The 20,759-nt window shown below is 43.5% G+C and overlaps 1 protein-coding gene across 1 annotated transcript in view; it reads left to right on the plus strand.

Moving 5' to 3' along the window:
- The first annotated feature begins 6,291 nt into the window (after positions 1-6,291).
- ANXA11 (annexin A11) overlaps positions 6,292-20,759 on the plus strand; it is a 96,959-nt gene continuing 82,491 nt past the window's right edge. The window contains exon 1 of the mRNA XM_040434932.1: positions 6,292-6,424. The gene's annotated coding sequence lies outside the window, so the exon portion shown is untranslated. The remainder of the gene's footprint in view (positions 6,425-20,759) is intronic.

Raw genomic sequence — 20,759 nt, forward strand, 5'->3', positions numbered from 1 at the left:
CACGACCGTATGTGTTCCGTAAAAAAAATGGATGACGTCTGTATGGCTCTATTGTAACAATGCCTAACGTTGTCTGCAAAACGGACAAGAATAGGACATGTTCTATTTTTTTCGCGGGGTCTACGGAACAGACATACGGATGTGGATTAAAATGAATGGGTCCTCATCCAAACCGCAAAAAAAACTGAATGGACACGGAAACAAATACGTTTGTTTGAATATAACCTTAACCACTTCAGCCCCCCTAGCTTAAACACCCTTAATGACCAGGCCACTTTTTACACTTCTGCACTACACTACTTTCACTGTTTATTGCTCGGTCATGCAACTTACCACCCAAATGAATTTTACCTCCTTTTCTTCTCACTAATAGAGCTTTCATTTGGTGGTATTTCATTGCTGCTGACATTTTTACTTTTTTTTGTTATTAATCGAAATTTAACGATTTTTTAGCAAAAAAATGACATTTTTCACTTTCAGTTGTAAAATTTTGTAAAAAAAACGACATCCATATATAAATTTTTCTCTAAATTTATTGTTCTACATGACTTTGATAAAAAAAAAATGTGTGGGTAAAAAAAAAAAATGGTTTGGGTAAAAGTTATAGCGTTTACAAACTATGGTACAAAAATGTGAATTTCCGCTTTTTGAAGCAGCTCTGACTTTCTGAGCACCTGTCATGTTTCCTGAGGTTCTACAATGGCCAGACAGTACAAACACCCCACAAATGACCCCATTTCGGAAAGTAGACACCCTAAGGTATTTGCTGATGGGCATAGTGAGTTCATAGAACTTTTTATTTTTTGTCACAAGTTAGCGGAAAATGATGATTTTTTTTTTCTTACAAAGTCTCATATTTGCCCATCACGAAATACCTTGGGGTGTCTTCTTTCCAAAATGGGGTCACTTGTGGGGTAGTTATACTGCCCTGGCATTTTAGGGGCCCAAATGCGTGCGAAGTAGTTTGAAATCAAAATGTGTAAAAAATGGCTGGGGAAATCCGAAAGGTGCTCTTTGGAATGTGGGCCCCTTTGCCCACCTAGGCTGCAAAAAAGTGTCACACATCTGGTATTGCCGTACTCAGGAGAAGTTGGGCATTGTGTTTTGGGGTGTCATTTTACATATACCCATGCTGGGTGAGAGAAATATCTTGGCAAAAGACAACTTTTCCAATTTTTTTATACAAAGTTGGCATTTGACCAAGATATTTATCTCACCCAGCATGGGTCTATGTAAAATGACACCCCAAAACACATTGCCCAACTTCTCCTGAGTACGGCAATACCACATGTGTGACACTTTTTTGCAGCCTATACCTTGGGGTGTCTCCTTTCCAAAATGGGGTCACTTGTGGGGTAGTTATACTGCCCTGGCATTCTAGGGGCCCTAATGTGTGGTAAGTAGTTTGAAATCAAAATGTGTAAAAAATGACCTGTGAAATCCTAAAGGTTCTCTTTGGAATGTGGGCCCCTTTGCGCATCTAGGCTGCAAAAAAGTGTCACACATCTGGTATCGCCGTACTCAGGAGAAGTTGGGCAATGTGTTTTGGGGTGTCATTTTACATATACCCATGCTGGGTGAGATAAATATCTTGGTCAAATGCCAACTTTGTATAAAAAATGGGAAAAGTTGTCTTTTGCCGAGATATTTCTCTCACCCAGCATGAGTATATGTAAAAAGACACCCCAAAACACATTGCCCAACTTCTCCTGAGTACGGCGATACCACATGTGTGACACTTTTTTGCAGCCTAGGTGGGCAAAGGGGCCCACATTCCAAAGAGCACCTTTCAGATTTCACCGGCCATTTTTTACAGATTTTGATTTCAAACTACTTCGCACGCATTTGGGCCCCTAAAATGCCAGGGCAGTATAACTACCCCACAAGTGACCCCATTTTGGAAAGAAGACACCCCAAGGTATTTCGTGATGGGCATAGTGAGTTCATGGAAGTTTTTATTTTTTGTCACAAGTTAGTGGAATATGAGACTTTGTAAGAAAAAAAAAAATCATCATTTTCCGCTAACTTGTGACAAAAAATAAAAAAAGTATAGGAACTCTCAATGCCCCTCACGGAATACCTTGGGGTGTCTTCTTTCCAAAATGGGGTCACTTGTGGGGTAGTTATACTGCCCTGGCATTCTAGGGGCCCTAATGTGTGGTAAGTAGTTTGAAATCAAAATGTGTAAAAAATGACCTGTGAAATCCTAAAGGTGCTCTTTGGAATGTGGGCCCCTTTGCCCACCTAGGCTGCAAAAAAGTGTCACACATGTGGTATCGCCGTACTCAGGAGAAGTTGGGCAATGTGTTTTGGGGTGTCTTTTTACATATACTCATGCTGGGTGAGAGAAATATCTCGGCAAAAGACAACTTTTCCCATTTTTTATACAAAGTTGGCATTTGACCAAGATATTTATCTCACCCAGCATGGGTATATGTAAAATGACACCCCAAAACACATTGCCCAACTTCTCCTGAGTACGGCGATACCATATGTGTGACACTTTTTTGCAGCCTAGATGCGCAAAGGGGCCCACATTCCTTTTATGAGGGCATTTTTAGACATTTGGATCCCAGACTTCTTCTCACGCTTTAGGGCCCCTAAAATGCCAGGGCAGTTTAAATACCCCACATGTGACCCCATTTTGGAAAGAAGACACCCCAAGGTATTCAATGAGGGTCATGGCGAGTTCATAGAATTATTTTTTTTTTGCACAAGTTAGCGGAAATTGATTTTTTTTTTGTTTTTTCTCACAAAGTCTCCCTTTCCGCTAACTTGGGACAAAAATTTCAATCTTTCATGGACTCAATATGCCCCTCACGGAATACCTTGGGGTGTCTTCTTTCCGAAATGGGGTCACATGTGGGGCATTTATACTGCCCTGGCATTTTAGGGGCCCTAAAGCATGAGAAGAAGGCTGGAATATAAATGTCTAAAAAATTTTATGCATTTGGATTCCGTGAGGGGTATGGTGAGTTCATGTGAGATTTTATTTTTTGTCACAAATTAGCGGAAAGGGAGACTTTGTGAGAAAAAACAAAAAAAAAATCAATTTCCGCTAACTTGTGACAAAAAAAAAAAAAAGTCTAGGAACTCTCAATGCCCTCACGGAATACCTTGGGGTGTCTTCTTTCCAAAATGGGGTCACTTGTGAGGTAGTTATACTGCCCTGGCATTCTAGGGGCCCTAATGTGTGGTAAGTAGTTTGAAATCAAAATGTGTAAAAAATGACCTGTGAAATCCTAAAGGTGCTCTTTGGAATGTGGGCCCCTTTGCCCACCTAGGCTGCAAAAAAGTGTCACACATGTGGTATCGCCGTACTCAGGAGAAGTTGGGCAATGTGTTTTGGGGTGTCTTTTTACATATACTCATGCTGGGTGAGAGAAATATCTCGGCAAAAGACAACTTTTCCCATTTTTTATACAAAGTTGGCATTTGACCAAGATATTTATCTCACCCAGCATGGGTATATGTAAAATGACACCCCAAAACACATTGCCCAACTTCTCCTGAGTACGGCGATACCATATGTGTGACACTTTTTTGCAGCCTAGATGCGCAAAGGGGCCCACATTCCTTTTATGAGGGCATTTTTAGACATTTGGATCCCAGACTTCTTCTCACGCTTTAGGGCCCCTAAAATGCCAGGGCAGTTTAAATACCCCACATGTGACCCCATTTTGGAAAGAAGACACCCCAAGGTATTCAATGAGGGTCATGGCGAGTTCATAGAATTATAATTTTTTTGCACAAGTTAGCGGAAATTGATTTTTTTTTTGTTTTTTCTCACAAAGTCGCCCTTTCCGCTAACTTGGGACAAAAATTTCAATCTTTCATGGACTCAATATGCACCTCACGGAATACCTTGGGGTGTCTTCTTTCCGAAATGGGGTCACATGTGGGGTATTTATACTGCCCTGGCATTTTAGGGGCCCTAAAGCGTGAGAAGAAGGCTGGAATATAAATGTCTAAAAAATTTTACGCATTTGGATTCCGTGAGGGGTATGGTGAGTTCATGTGAGATTTAATTTTTTGACACAAGTTAGTGGAATATGAGACTTTGTAAGAAAAAATAAATAATAATAATTTCCGCTAACTTGGGCCAAAAAAATGTCTGAATGGAGCCTTACAGGGGGGTGATCAATGACAGGGGGATGATCAATGACAGGGGGGTGATCAGGGAGTCTATATGGGGTGATCACCCCCCTGTCATTGATCACCCCCCTGTAAGGCTCCATTCAGACGTCCGTATGTTTTTTACAGATCCACGGATACATGGATCGGATCCGCAAAACACATACGGACGTCTGAATGGAGCCTTACAGGGGGGTGATCAATGACAGGGGGGTGATCAGGGAGTCTATATGGGGTGATCACCCCCCTGTCATTGATCACCCCCCCTGTAAGGCTCCATTCAGAGGTCCGTATGTTTTTTACAGATCCACGGATACATGGATCGTATCCGCAAAACACATACGGACGTCTGAATGGAGCCTTACAGGGGGGTGATCAATGACAGGGGGTGATCAGGGAGTCTATATGGGGTGATCACCCCCCTGTAATTGATCACCACCCTATAAGGCTCCATTCAGATGTCCGTATGTGTTTTTCAGATCCGATCCATGTATCCGTGGATCCGTAAAAAACATACGGACGTCTGAATGGAGCCTTACAGGGGGGTGATCAATGACAGGGGGCTGATCAGGGAGTCTATATGGGGTGATCACCCCCCTGTAAGGCTCCATTCAGACGTCTGTATGTGTTTTGCGGATCCGATCCATGTATCCGTGGATCCGTAAAAAACATACGGACGTCTGAATGGAGCCTTACAGCGGGGTGATCAATGACAGGGGGGTGATCAGGGAGTCTATATGGGGTGATCACCCCCCTGTTATTGATCACCCCCCTGTAAGGCTCCATTCAGAAGTCCGTATGTGTTTTGCGGATCCGATCCATGTATCCGTAGATCCATAAAAAACATACGGACGTCTGAATGGAGCCTTACAAGGGGGTGATCAATGACAGGGGGGTGATCAATGACAGGGTGGTTATCAGGGGTTAATAAGTGACAGGGGGGGAAGTGTAGTGTAGTGGTGTTTGGTGCTACTTATTACTGAGCTGCCTGTGTCCTCTGGTGGTCGATCCAAACAAAAGGGACCACCAGAGGACCAGGTAGCAGGTATATTAGACGCTGTTATCAAAACAGCGTCTAATATACCTGTTAGGGGTTAAAAAAATCGCATCTCCAGCCTGCCAGCGAACGATCGCCGCTGGCAGGCTGGAGATCCACTCGCTTACCTTCCGATTGTTCACAGGAAATCTCGCGTCTCGCAAGATGACGCATATATGCGTGACTCTGCGCTGAGCTGCCGCCTCCGGAACGCGATCCTGCGTTAGGCGGTCCGGAGGCGGTTAAAGGGCTTCTGTCACCCCACTAAAGTCATAATGTTTTTTTGGGCTACTTAAATTCCTCATACTGCGATATATCAATATATAATGCTCTTACTCATTTTCGTTCAGTAGTTTAATAAAAAAACTGACTTTTATAATATGTCTGCAATTCAAATCCCGCGCCTGTCTTCATTCGGCGCAGGCGCTCTGAGAGAAGGAGGCTCGCCTCCTCAGCACTCCCTCAGTCACCGAAAGAGAAGACGTCATCGGCGCAGGCGCACTGAGGGAGACGAGCGCGTTCGCTGGCCCTGTCAATCAACATGCGGAGGGGGCGTCATTATGAAAGGAGGATGGGGCTGCTACCAGCAAGTACCCGCCCTACTTGCTGGTAGAGAGGTAATGTACATATTATAAAAGTCAGTTTTTTTTATTAAACTACTGGACGAAAATGAGTAAGAGCATTATATATTGATATATCGCAGTATAGCCCAAAAAATTAAAATGACTTTAGTGGGGTGACAGAAGCCCTTTAAGAAAAGGTTTTTATTCCACAAAAGAAGTAAAGCATAAAAAAAAAACTATATGTATATTGGCTTTTTTTCCAGCTCCCTTCTACATCGTGTGCAATATTATATGCTCCCATTAAACTTGTCCCGCAAAAAACAAGTCTTATGTAAACAAAAAAAAACACGTTATGGCTCTGAGAAGGCAGGGAGAGAAAAAAAGAAGACTCAAAAACTCGCCAGGTTAGGAAAGGGTTAATGGGTTTGGCCACATTTTATGTGTCGTGTACGGTGTATTTGAATAAGAAACTGGACGAACAAGAAAGCAGCTTCAGCCCTGAATAAGAAAGTGGACAGGAACGAAACCGACTTGAGCGGAGTCAGTGTTTCCAGTGGAGGCGGCGCAGCCCTCCCTCAGCAGTGTCATGTCCGCGCTCCTTCTTCTGGGCGGGACCGTCTCCTCCTCTGACAGACTTCCTACTGCTGAGTCCTAGCTGGAGACGGTCACTGGAGCTGCGCGGTGTCTGTAGGTAAGTGGCCATGACCGGGACTTACTATCTGCTGATCCACAGGGCGCTGGCACTATGGCTGCCCCCCAGCAGGGCACCGGCAGGTCCTGGCTGTGGGACTCGGACTGGCTCTGCCCTCTTCTAGCAGCCAAGCTCCTTACAAATCGCGGAAGACCATAGACACCGCTACCATATGAGGTCACAGGAGCCCGGCAGAAAAACCTGCAGGTCCGTGGCAGATGACAAGTGGCCAGGGTTCATAAAGCTGGCATATGATGGGCAGTGGTCCTTGAAGTTGGCATATGACAGGCAGTGGCCAGGGTACATAAAGCTGGCATATGACGGGCAGTGGCCAGGGTTCATAAAGCTGGCATATGACGGGCAGTGGCCAGGGTTCATAAAGCTGGCATATGACGGGCAGTGGCCAGGGTCCTTGAAGTTGGAATATGACAGGCAATGGCCAGGGTCCCTAAAGCTGGCATATGACAGGCAGTGGCCGGGGTCCATAAAGCTGGCATATGATGGGCAGTGGTCCTTGAAGTTGGCATATGACAGGCAGTGGCCAGGGTACATAAAGCTGGCATATGACGGGCAGTGGCCAGGGTCCATAAAGCTGGCATATAACAGGCAGTGGCCAGGGTCCATAAAGCTGGCATATGATGGACAATGGCCAGGGTCCATAAAGCTGGCATATGACGGGCAGTGGCCAGGGTCCTTGAAGTTGGCATATGACGGGCAGTGGTCAGGGTCCATAAAGCTGGCATATGACAGGCAGTGGCCAGGGTCCATAAAGCTGGCATATGACGGGCAGTGGTCAGGGCGTGTACGTGGGCTCCTCTCCAGACCTTTTGATTAGCTGAGGAATCCTCACCCTGAGGTGCATACGGATATATACATAAGGTATTGCTCACGCCCTAAGGCCTCTTTCACACGGGCGTTGCGGGAAAATGTGCGGGTGCGTTGCGGGAACATGCACGATTTTTCCACACGAGTGCAAAACATTGTAATGCGTTTTGCACTCGCGTGAGAAAAATCGCGCATGTTTGGTACCCAAACCTCTTCACAGAAGTTCAGGCTTGGGATCGGTGTTCTGTAGATTGTATTATTTTCCCTTATAACATGGTTATAAAGGGAAAATAATAGCATTCTGAATACAGAATGCATAGTACAATAGCGCTGGAGGGGTTAAAAAATAATAATAATAATTTAACTCGCCTTAATCCACTTGCTCGCGCAGCCCGGCATCTCTTCTGTCTTCTTTTTTGCTGTGTGCAGGAAAAGGACCTGTGGTGACGTCACTCCGGTCATCACATGATCCATCACCATGGTAAAAGATCATGTGACGGAACCATGTGATGACCGGAGTGACGTCACCACAGGTCCTGTTCCTGCACACAGCTAAGGGCTCTTTCACACTTGCGTTCTTTTCTTCCGGCATAGAGTTCCGTCGTCGGGGCTCTATGCTGGAAGAATCCTGATCAGTTTTATCCTAATGCATTCTGAATGGAGTGAAATCCGTTCAGGATGCATCAGGATGTCTTCAGTTCCGGAACAGAACGTTTTTTGGCTGGAGAAAATACAGCAGCATGCTGCGCTTTTTGCTCCGGCCAAAAATCTTGAACACTTGCCGCAAGGCCGGATCCGGAATGAATGCCCATTGAAAGGCATTGATTCGGATCCGGCCTTAAGCTAAACGTCGTTTCGGTGCATTACCGGATCCGACGTTTAGCTTTTTCTGAATGGTTACCATGGCTGCCAGGACGCTAAAGTCCTGTTTGCCATGGTAAAGTGTAATGGGGAGCGGGGGAGCAGTATACTTACCGTCCGTGCGGCTCCCGGGGCGCTTCAGAGTGACGTCAGGGCGCCCCACGCGCATGGATGACGTGATCGCATGGAATGTACATAGGTCTAGTTCACCGAGGGGTCAACATGGCTGAACTTTTTCCTGAACATGAGATTGCGGAGCCTTTAAGGAAGCAGTCAGGAGATGTTTCTCACAGCCATAGATTTGGCACATTTGGAAGAAACGAGACGCTTTTCTCTGGCTCCTGCGCGAGGCCGAGGCACGCCATTAGTATACGTAGTGCATGTTATGCTTTGAGAAATCCATGCCCCCTTTTCTAGACACTTTTGTATAAATGGGTGTAACACATAATGGGGGAGATTTATCAAAACTGATGCAAAGGAAAACTGGCTTAGGCTACTTTCACACTAGCGTTTTAGTTTTCCGGTTTTGAGATCCGTCATAGGGGCTCAATACCGGAAAAAAACGCTTCAGTTTTGTCCCCATTAATTGTCAATGGGGAAAAAACTGAACTGAACAGAATGGAATGGTCCAAAATGCATTCCGTTCCGTTTGGTTGCATTCTCATACCGGAGAGCAAACCGCAACATGTTGTAGTTTGCTTTCCGTCCTGGGATGCGGAGCAAGACCCCCAATGAAAGTCAATGGGGACAGATCAGTTTTCTCTGACAATAGAAGACGGATCCGTCCTCCATTGACCTTCAAGGGAATTCATGACGGATCCGTCTTGGCAATGTTAAAGATAATACAACCGGATCCGTTCATAACGGATGCAGACGGTTGTGTTATCAGTAACGGAATCGTTTTTACTGAACCCTGCCGGATCCAGTAAAACGCTAGTGTGAAAGTAGCCTTAGTTGTTCATAGCATCCAATCAAATTCCACATTTCATGTCTCAGAACTCCTATGGAAAATGAAAGGTGGAATCTATTTGGTTGCTATGGGCAACAAAGCCAGTCTTCCTTTACATCAGTTATGATAAATCTAGCTCAATACATTTGACATACGGCGAATTCTGGAGCCCTGTCCTTGGTAAATGTGTGTTTTGTTCTGTTCTACCAGTTTCCTCAGGATGTTACATTTCCATTACCAGCCAGGCGACACAGTTTATACTCCACATACATTAAAGGGGTTGTCTCACTTCAGCAGATGGCATTTATCATGTAGGGGAAGTTAAAGGGGTCGTCCAAGTTATTTTTATTGATGACCTATCCTCGGACCCCTGCCGATCAGCTGGTTGAAGAAAAGGCTGTGCTCCGTGCCAGCGCTGCCTTCTATTTACGGTTTACCTGCTCGCCATTGACACCGCAGTGTTTTTTTTTTGTTTTTTTTTAATATCAATTTATTTATTTTCATTTTCTTCTCTATACAAAACACATGTTGTGATAGTAAAAACAGCCAGCACAGGATAGTTACTATACAACAGTAGCAAACTGCCCTATCACATAACACAAAATCCTGCACCATTTATAAATATAACAGTAAATTCGCCAATAGTGTAAAAGCTAAACCTATGACCTCCCACCCCATCCCCCCCCGAGTTGGCTGTCGTCACTGCAGCCCCGGTACAAACAGACATCGTTACACTAGCAACCACGTCTGTACAGTCACACGTACCGCAGTGTTAATTACAAGAAGCCGTCCCATTCACTTCTGTGAGACGGCTCCTTCTTATTCAAGTGTATAGGAACAAGACGTCCCATAGAAGTGAATGGGATGACATCTTGTAATTCCACCTGCTCAACGCTGTGATGCTGATGGCGAGCAGGTAAACTATGCAGGGAAGGCTGCGCACTTCTCTTCAACCAGCTGATCAGTGGGGGTGTCAGACCCCCGCCGATCTGATATTGATGACCTTTAATTCAAGGCACTTACTAATGTATTGTGATTGTCCATATTGCTTCCTTTCCTGGCTGGATTCATTTTCCATCACATTATACACTACTAGTTTCCATGGTTATGACCACCATGCAATCCAACAGCGGTGGTCGTTCTTGCACACTATAGAAAAAAGCATTGGCCTCTCTGTCTGCGTGTACATTACACATCAGGGGATAACTTTTAATCATGGCACACTCCTTTATGCTGGACGGCCGAACATCTAATGTGTATGGAGGGCCTCTCTCCCTGATAGCAGATGTTGGGGGAGATAAGGATGGGATAAATGTCCTGACAGAATAATCCCTTTGATTCTGGGTTCACATCTGCAGTTTTGTCTCTGGCTGCCGGAGTTCACTGTATCCAGCATAGCCGGATCCCCATTCACTGTAATAAGATCCATCTGCGGTCCGGCCACTTACCGGCATATATGTAGCACTTTTTGTCCGGCCAAGGGCCGACATGTACGCCAGATACAGTGAATCCTGGCAGTCTGTTCCCCCATCAGAAGAGACTGCCGGAATTAAGAACGCCGATACGAACCCAGCCCGAGCTGAGCAAACCTTCATCAGCCATAGTTTATCACTGAAATGTACAATGTACTCTAAATAGGGCTGGGAATAAATGCAGCGATCAGAACGTCACCTGCTCCTCCGCCATTAGGATCACTCTCATGCCAGGAACAAGTCTTTTGAGACTGTAGAGATGTAAACAACCTTTTTACGTTCTGCCGCTCAGATGAAATTCGGGCAGGAATTACAGGAACTGCCCATACATGTTATAGTAGTCTAAGGCAATCCGTCAGGCAGTTTTACAAATGTTGTTCCTTGCGTTGCCTGTTTTCGCTGCAGCTGGCAGTGCACAGGTTAATACTGTGCCGCCGTCTTTTTCTTGCTTCTAATGCAGATGGTGTGTTTCCAGAGCCAGGAGCTTAAAAGGGTGGCATTGTGACCTCACGGGAGGAAAGTAGGACTTCAGCCAAAAGGTATTTTTTTTATGTACCTTTTTGTGCAATCCCTTAAATATAGAACGGCGGGCTAGGTCCTGACAGAGGCGGCATTATTCTAGTTCCTGATGGCTATTTTCCTGTGGTGTACTGGCCAGGTGACTGCACATAGCTGAAGGGGTTGGTGGGGTCCAGTTATCACAGGCATGTAGCTGCCTTCATACTGCAGGATGTCCTCATTGTACAATGTGTTACACAATCCTTTTCTATTGTGCAAGAATCTAACGGTGACGTATGAGGACCATAGGTAGTCCTGAGAGATCTGAAATAACCGTAGAAAGTAAGACCTATATAGTCGGTATATAAAGGGAGCTGGAATTGAGAAGCGAAGAGCAGGTGAGTATGCTTTATTCAACAGGTGCAGCAGGCTGAGGTTGACAGTAAAAAAAAGTCCTAAACTGAACAACCCCTTTAAGATATGGTGCAACAGTTCCCAGCACACATCGGCCCAGATTTTCTAATGTATTTGCGCCAAATATCTCTCTTAAAAAATGACTCAAAATGGATCAAGGTTTGTTCACTTTTTTTTTCCAAGACGCGTTGACCTGAGATAAACGTGGTGCAGGTCTAGGCAGCCTGTCTAAGCTTATGCCACCTATAGGATTAGTATACAGTTGCAAGAAAAAGTATGTGAACCCTTTGGAATGATATGGCTTTCTGCACAAATTGGTCATAAAATGTGATCTGATCTTCATCTAAGTCACAACAATAGACAATCACAGTCTGCTTAAACTAATAACACACAAAGAATTAAATGTTACCATGTTTTTATTGAACAAACCATGTAAACATTCACAGTGCAGGGGGAAAAAGTATGTGAACCCTTTGGAATGATATGGATTTCTGCACAAATTGGTCATAAAATGTGATCTGATCTTCATCTAAGTCACAACAATAGACAATCACAGTCTGCTTAAACTAATATCACACAAAGAATTAAATGTTACCATGTTTTTATTGAACAAACCATGTAAACATTCACAGTGCAGGTGGAAAAAGTATGTGAACCCTTTGGAATGATATGGATTTCTGCACAAATTGGTCATAAAATGTGATCTGATCTTCATCTAAGTCACAACAATAGACAATCACAGTCTGCTTAAACTAATATCACACAAAGAATTAAATGTTACCATGTTTTTATTGAACACACCATGTAAACATTCACAGTGCAGGTGGAAAAAGTATGTGAACCCTTGGATTTAATAACTGGTTGAACCTCTTTTGGCAGCAATAACTTCAACCAAACGTTTCCAGTGCTTGCAGATCAGATGTGCACAACGGTCAGGAGTAATTCTTGACCATTCCTCTTTACAGAACTATTTCAGTTCAGCAATATTCTTGGGATGTCTGGTGTGAATCGCTTTCTTGAGGTCATGCCACAGCATCTCAGTCGGGTTGAGGTCAGGACTTTGTCTGGGCCACTCCAGAAGGCATATTTTCTTCTGTTTAAGCCATTCTGTTGTTGATTTACTTCTATGCTTTGGGTCGTTGTCTTGTTGCAACACCCATCTTCTGTTGAGCTTCAGCTGGTGGACAGATGGCCTTAAGTTCTCCTGCAAAATGTCTTGATAAACTTAAATTAATTTTTCCTTCAATGATAGCAATCCGTCCAGGCCCTGACGCAGCAAAGCAGCCCCAAACCATGATGTCCCCACCAGCATACTTCACAGTTGGGATGAGGTTTTGATGTTGGTGTGCTGTGCCTCTTTTTCTCCACACATAGTGTTGTGTGTTTCTTCCAAACAACTCAACTTTGGTTTCATCTGTCCACAGAATATTTTGCCAGTATTGCTGTGGAACATCCAGGTGCTCTTGTGCAAACTGTAAACGTGCAGCAATGTTTTTTTTGGACAGCAGTGGCTTCCTCTGTGGTATCCTCCCATGAAATGCATTCTTGTTTAGTGTTTCTACACCATCGTAGATTCGCTAACAGGGATGTTAGCTTATGCCAGAGACTTTTGTAAGTCTTTAGCTGACACTCTAGGATTCTTCTTCACCTCATTGAGCAGTCTGCGCTGTGCTCATGCAGTCATCTTTACAGGATGGCCACTCCTAGGGAGAGTAGCAGCAGTGCTGAACTTTCTCCATTTATAGACAATTTGTTTTACCGTGGACTAATGAACAGCAAGGCTTTTGGAGATACTTTTATAACCCTTTCCAGCTTTATGCAAGTCAACAATTCTTAATCGTAGGTATTCTGAGAGCTCTTTTGTGCGAGGCATCATTCACATCAGGCAATGCTTCTTGTGAAAAGCAAACCCAGAACTGGTGTGTGTTTTTTATAGGGCAGGGCAGCTGTAACCAACACCTCCAATCTCATCTCATTGATTGGACTCCAGTTGGCTGACACCTCACTCCAATTAGCTCTTGGAGATGTCATTAGTCTAGGGGTTTACATACTTTTTCCACCTGCATTGTGAACGTTTACATGGTGTGATCAATAAAAACATGGTAACATTTAATTATTTGTGTGTTATTAGTTTAAGCAGACTGTCATTGTCTATTGTTGTGACTTAGATGAAGATCAGATCACATTTTATGACCAATTTGTGCAGAAATCCATATCATTCCAAAGGGTTCACATACTTTTTCTTGCAACTGTATCTGGGCCATTGTGCTCCTAGTGTTTGGGGCATAGGAAGATTAGACAGTGTTAATGGTTCTGATCAGAATAATCAGAATCAAAATGGCTTCTTCTAATGGCCTTGGACCTGTAAAGCTGGTGGGGATCAGGTAAGTATGATTACCGCTGTATGGTTTGTTCGCCCTGGGGGTCTGTAAAATGTCACCAGGGGCGTACCTTTAATGTGACTCTGACTTGCCTTCTCAAGCACACTTGGCAATTTTATAGTGTTTTTTTTTTTTTTTCTGTAGTTAGAGGAAGCCATAGTACCTGTGGGAAGCCCTTATAAATATGGGGAAAACCTACAAACTTTAATAAAGAAGCACTCTAACAAAAATGTTAATCTCTAGCTTATTAGAAAGATACATAATGTAAATTGCAGTGAAGGGACTATTCTTACTGGTGGCTGTAGTTGGGAGTTATCCACTCCCTTCTGATCGTCAGCTGTATGTGATCAACACTATGACTCTCCAAATGACACAGCGCCTTATGTGTGGACAGGAAGTCAGGTATAGATGTACACTATGTGGCCAAAAGTATGAGACCTGACCATCACACCTACATGATCTAGTTGGACTTCCCATTCTAGTTATATGAAGGTGGCTTCCTTTTGCAGCTTTAACAGCTTCCACTCTTCTAGCACGGCCTTACACAACATTTTGGAGTGTGTCTGTGGGAATTTTTTCCAATTAGCACAAAAGAGCATTTGTGAGGTCAGACACTGATGTTTAATGAGAAGGTCTTGCCTCGCCTAAACTATTGCCACAAAGTTGGATAAACAGAGAGAGTGATCTATATGTGAAGATTATAGACCCCCTTTAAAAACCTGAAGGAAGTGGCTTGTGGTTTTGTGATCTCTCTGTTTTAAGGCTTTAAAGGGGAACTAAAGCTAGAATCAAAACACAAAGAACCACCAACAAAACATAACATAATCTCCTTATGTGTCTTTGTCAGTTGGTCTTGTTTTGTCAGATATCACAATTGCAGACCATGAAAAATAAACTAGAAAAGCAGTGCATTGTTCTGTGAAGCTGCAGCCATATCTTATGCCCCCCCCCCCCCCCCCCCCCTCCGATTCTAGTGTATGTAGGGCAGGAAGTGTTGAAGTGTTGGAGAAGGAGGGCTGGTGTCACGGTCCCTCCAGTGACAGAGGTTAGAAGATCTGAAAGACTGTCTGCACGTTAGGTCATCTGACAGCCTATCTGTTTTCACTTGTTGCAGTGTTGTTGGTAATGATCACACCTCTTGTCTCAGGTGCAGTTGTGGTCATTACTGCTCCTCTATTTAGTCTGGACTCACACTTCATACCATGCGGTTGATATTCTCTGCCTGGAGTTGGAAGAGCTGGTGTGTGGTTCTCATCTGAGTTCCTGCTCATCCATTTTTTATTGAAGATAAGTGTACTTCTCTTGGTATTTTGTTGCTCCCATTTGCTCGTTGGCCTCAGGGAGAAGCTGGTTCGTTCAACGAAGTAACCAGTAGTCTCAGACCATGTCACTAATCCTAGGGCTTTTCATGGTTACTAGGGCCTAGGTTTCCTGTGTATGAATATTCCCACCTTCAGGATCTATTCATACTGACAGGAGTCAGTACTAGGTTTAGGGTTTCCTCAGGTGGTCACCATTTCCCTTTCCCTAGCCTTGAGGCCTAGTTACTGGTCATTTTCCTTCTGTTGTCATTCTGGTGTTCCTGGTGTGGTCATTTTGTTGGAAGGGATCTTCTAGTAGGATTTGGTTACAACCCTGTGGAGCTGTAATAGACTACATAATACTTTGCTTTTGCCTGTGAGCTGATATTGGGGAAAATTTACTAAGCATAATCTGCCAGAATTCTGGCACACATTGCTCCAAAAATTGAGTATATGCATGCTTTTGTCACCTCTTGTGGCAAGTCTGTTTTAATAAATAATTTTATTCCCTATCTGTTTATCATTCCCCATGATGCTACTTTTTCACCGATGACGGCGCATACAGCAGGGGTCCGGCTATCAGTGACTGCCGGACCCCTGCCGCTGATCGGGTAGGCGCAGCTCCTGCACCCGCCCGATCAGCCCGCCGGACATGTATGGCGTTGGTCCTTAAGTCACGTCCACCAGCGGCGTACATGTACGGTAGAGGTCCTTATGGGGTTAATCTTATTGACCAGATTCAACCATATACACACACACTAGGAGTATTTTGTGAAAACCAACCTCGTGTTATTAAAAGCCTTGCCAAAAAGAGTATTTTAATCAAAAGAGTCCTTTTATACTTATCACAATTAATTGGGGAAAAATCAACCAGAATCCGAAATGGAATTACTATTTTCAATTTCTGGGTAATAAGCATCTATTGCCTCCCAGTATTCAGTTAAAACATGTGCAAAAATTCAGCCCCAGGTAAATCACATCGTGGACAATTAGACGTACCTCTCAACCCACATTTATTAAAGGGAACCTGTCACCGGGATTTTGTGTATAGAGCTGAGGACATGGGTTGCTAGATCGCCACTAGCACATCCACAATACCCAGTCCCCATAGCTCTGTGTGCTTTTATTGTGTAACAAAACGATTTGATACATATGCAAATTAACCTGAGATGAGTCCTGTATGTGAGATGAGTCAGGGACAGGACTCATCTCAGGTTAATTTGCATATGTATCAAATCGTTTTGTTACACAATAAAAGCACACAGAGCTATGGGGACTGGGTATTGCGGATGTGCTAGTGGCGATCTAGCAACCCATGTCCTCAGCTCTATACACAAAATCCCGGTGACAGGTTCCCTTTAAGCCTTACTGGTGTGACATGTAGTCTATGTATAATATTAAATTGAACCAAAACATGATTCAAATTGTGTGACACTACTCTTAAGTTAGTCATTATTTTCCCCCAGTCACCTGGCTTAATCCTTAAAACAGATCCAAAAACCATTTGTCCGGGGGAACGTAAATCATTAAATAGTGCATCAAGAAACAATTTATAAAATTTGAAAAATGTAGAGTCTAGCCGTAACAAAAATTTTCCCTTTACACTACACAGTGGCGAACGTAACTGTAAATATCTAAACCACGATAAATCAATTATATGCGCTCTTTGTGCCAACTCCAGAAAAGGAAGTATATCTCCATTATCCACCACTTGTGCAACATACAGAATATTGTTTTTTTGCCAGTACTTATCTTCAGCTAGATCATCCAACTCCTGTAAATAATAATTACACCACAGGGGTGTACAATGGAGAGATTCCCTTATTTCCAACCTATCTCTAACAGTGCCCCACCTCTTAGTAAATAACTTTCTAGATTCCTTATAATTAGGCCTGCACGATATATATCGTCAAAGCAATCGTATCGCGATAATCGACGTTTGCGATATGGCGATTTGGCCGACCCAAAAACGCTGCTTACTTACAGTGATACACGGCCGCTGCACAGCGGACGGGCGGGTGGCGTGTCACTCACTACGTCATGCACCTGCGCTGCCCACTTTATGAATGAAGCAGGCGGCGCAGGACGTAGTGAGTGACGCGCTGCCCGTCCGTCCTCCTGGCCGTCCTCCCGGCCTGCCTCCTCCCTCCTCTCTGCTACGGAATTTAGTTGTAAGTAATACAGCCAGATTAGACATGATTATTATAACAATGCCTACAGGTTAGATAAGATTATACAACAGTGAGCGGGGCCGGTGCATTAGAATACAGGGACTGCACCGGTCCCCGCTGTCATTCCTAATCCAGATTCCGGCCCCCACCCCCATTATTGGGGGTCATTCACACTGCCGGGACACTGTTATGGGGGGATATGTGGATGGCACATAGCATAAGATGCTATATATGTGTCATCCACAGACCCCCCCCCCCCCATAGCAGTGTCATCCACAGATGCCCCCCATAACAGTGCCATCCAGAGATCCCCCATAACAGTGCCATCCACATCTCCTCCATAAAACTGTCATCCACATATCCCCCCATAACACTGTCATCCACAGATCCCCTCTATAAAAGTACAATCCACAGATCCCCTCCATAACAGTGCCATCCACAGCAAATAGACCTCTAGCACAATTCCCTTAAAATATCACATCGCATATCTTTATCACAATTTTTAGGGCCCTAATCGCAATCGCACAAAATTCCCATATCGTGCAGCCCTACTTATAATCCAGTTGAACTCCGGATAGTAACCCTGACTCTAATAATGTAAAGATATTATCATATGTAGATCTACTCAACAGTTTCCTACAAAGTGGACTTTCCTCCCAATGATTATAAAGCCATAGCTGTGAAGCTATAAAATAGCCCTTAAAATAGGGAAGGTCCAACCCTCCCCGTTCCAACGGCTTATAAAGATATTCCAGTTGAAGCTCACCCGCTTTCTTCCCCACACCAGATCATTAATAATTCTCTCAATTAACTTGAAGAATGTATCCTCAATCCACAATGGGGAATTGAAGTTGGGGTAATATCACCATCTTAACCAGGGATATTCTGTCAGCTCTAGATAAAGGAAGTCAAAACCATACCGTCACTTTGGACCTCAACTTGCTTATCAATGGAATCAGATTTAGATGCAAAAAAATCTTCCAGTTTAGGGATACAATCATGCCCAAATATTCAAATGAATCAGAAATCCTAAGTAAACTCAAGGGCCCTTCAATAGAGTATTCAGACTTATCCACAGGCATAAGCATTGTCTTTGACCAGTTAATATCAAAGCCCGAGACTACACCAAAGGCATTCACTATTTGAATAAGTTTGGGAAGTGAGGTATTAGTATGATTTATAAAAAACAGCACATCATCCGCATAGAGAGAAATGCGGTCCTCTATTCCTAGTACCCCAAACTCCTCAACCCCAGAATCCTGCCTAATTCTAGCAGCAAGGGGCTCAAAATAGATATCAAATAGTAAAGTAGAGAGTGGACATACCTGACAGTTACCTCTACTGAAAGAGAAGCTCTCTGTCAAGCTCCCATTGATATTCAATCTTGCAATAGGTGACTTTATACAATAGCTTAACCCCTTAAGGACTTAGGACGTACCGGTACGCCATGTTTGCCGAGTCCTTAAGGACTCAGGGCGTACCGGTACGAACTAAGTTTAAAACTAGATTGCGGCGCTGCGGGCGGTGATCGGAACAGGATGTCTGCTGAAATCATTCAGCGGGCATCCTGTCAATTCAGACCTGCGGTTTGCGGCTTTTACCTTATGCGGCGGCGGTGATCGGAGGTGCCATCGGGTCCCCATGCGGCTGTAGGGGGGACCCGATGGCATGGAAGGCAGCGCGATGCCTTCCTTAGGCATCTGCGCTGCCTTCTGGTGACGAGCCTGTGAGATCCAGCCCTCTGGATCTCACAGGCCGGAAGCTGTATGAGTAATACTCACAGTATTACTCATACAGCCAATGCATTCCAATGGAATGCATAGTGAAAGGGATTAGACCCCCAAAAGTTGAAGTCCCAAAGTGGGACAAAAAAAAGTTGAAAAAAAAGTCCCCCCCCCAAAAAAAATTAAAAGTTTCAAGTAAAAATAAAGATAAAACGTCATTTTCCCCAAATAAAGTAAAAAAAAATTGGTAAAAGATAGGGAAAAAAGTAGACATATTGGGTATCGCCGCGTCCGTATCGACCGGCTCTATAAATATATCACACGACCTAACCCCTCAGATGAACACCGTAAAAAATAAAAAGTGTGCTAAATAAACAATTTTTTTGTCACCTTACATCACAAAAAGTACAACAGCAAGCGATCAAAAAGGCGTTTGCCCACCAAAATAGTACCAATCTAACCGTCACCTCATCCCGCAAAAAATGAGCCCCTACCTGAGACAATCGACTGAAAAAACTATGGCTCTCAGAATATGGAAACACTAAAACATGATTTTTTTTTTTTTGCTTCAAAAATGAAATCATTGTGTAAAACTTACATAAATAAAATAAAAAAAATACATATTAGGTATCGCCGCATCCGTGACAACCTGGTCTATACAAATATCACTATGATCTAACCTGTCAGATGAATGTTGTAAATAACAAAAAATAAAAACTGTGCCAAAACAGCTATTTCTTGTTACCTTGCCTCACAAAAAGTGTAATATGGAGCAACCAAAAATCATATGTACCCTAAACTAGTACCAACAATGGGGTCACATTCATGGAGTTTCTACTCTAGGGGTGCATCAGGGGGGCTTCAAATGGGACATGGTGTCAAAAAAAACAGTCCAGCAAAACCTGCCTTCCAAAAACCGTATGGCATTCCTTTCCTTCTGCGCCCTGCCGTGTGCCTGTACCGCGGTTTATGACCACATATGGGGTGTTTCTGTAAACTACAGAATCAGGGCCATAAATATTGAGTTTGGTTTGGCTGTTAACCCTTGCTTTGTAACTGGAAAAAAATTATTAAAATGGAAAATCTGCCAATAAAGTGAAATTTTGAAATTGTATCTCTATTTTCCATTAATTCTTGTGGAACACCTAAAGGGTTAACAACGTTTGTAAAATCAGTTTTGAATACCTTGAGGGGTGTAGTTTATAGAATGGGGTCATTTTTGGGTGGTTTCTATTATGTAAGCCTCGCAAAGTGACTTCAGACCTGATCTGGTCCCTAAAAATTGGGTTTTTGAAAATTTCTGAAAAATTTCAAGATGTATTATAGAAGTAGAGAAATTGAAACTTGGAAATTTGCTAATCTTTTACAAATTTTTGGTAAAGTTGGTATTTTTTTATAAATAAAAATGAATTTTTTTTACTTCATTTTACCAGTGTCATGAAGTACCATATGTGACGAAAAAACTATCTCAGAATGGCCTGGATAAGGCAAAGCGTTTTAAAGTTATCAGCACTTAAAGTGAAACTGGTCAGATTTGCAAAAAATGGCCAAGTCCTTAAGGTGAAATAGAGCTGAGTCCTTAAGGGGTTAATCATATCTATAAATCTATTACCAAATCCCATCTTTCCCAAAACCTTCCAAAGCAATCTCCACTCCACCATGTCAAACGCCTTAGAGGCGTCTAAAGACAGAATGGAGCAAGAGACCCCCCTGGAGGACTGTATGTTGGCAAACAAATG

The sequence above is a fragment of the Bufo bufo genome, chromosome 6 (genome assembly GCF_905171765.1).
Source record: "Bufo bufo chromosome 6, aBufBuf1.1, whole genome shotgun sequence".
Taxonomy (NCBI): Eukaryota; Metazoa; Chordata; class Amphibia; order Anura; family Bufonidae; genus Bufo; species Bufo bufo.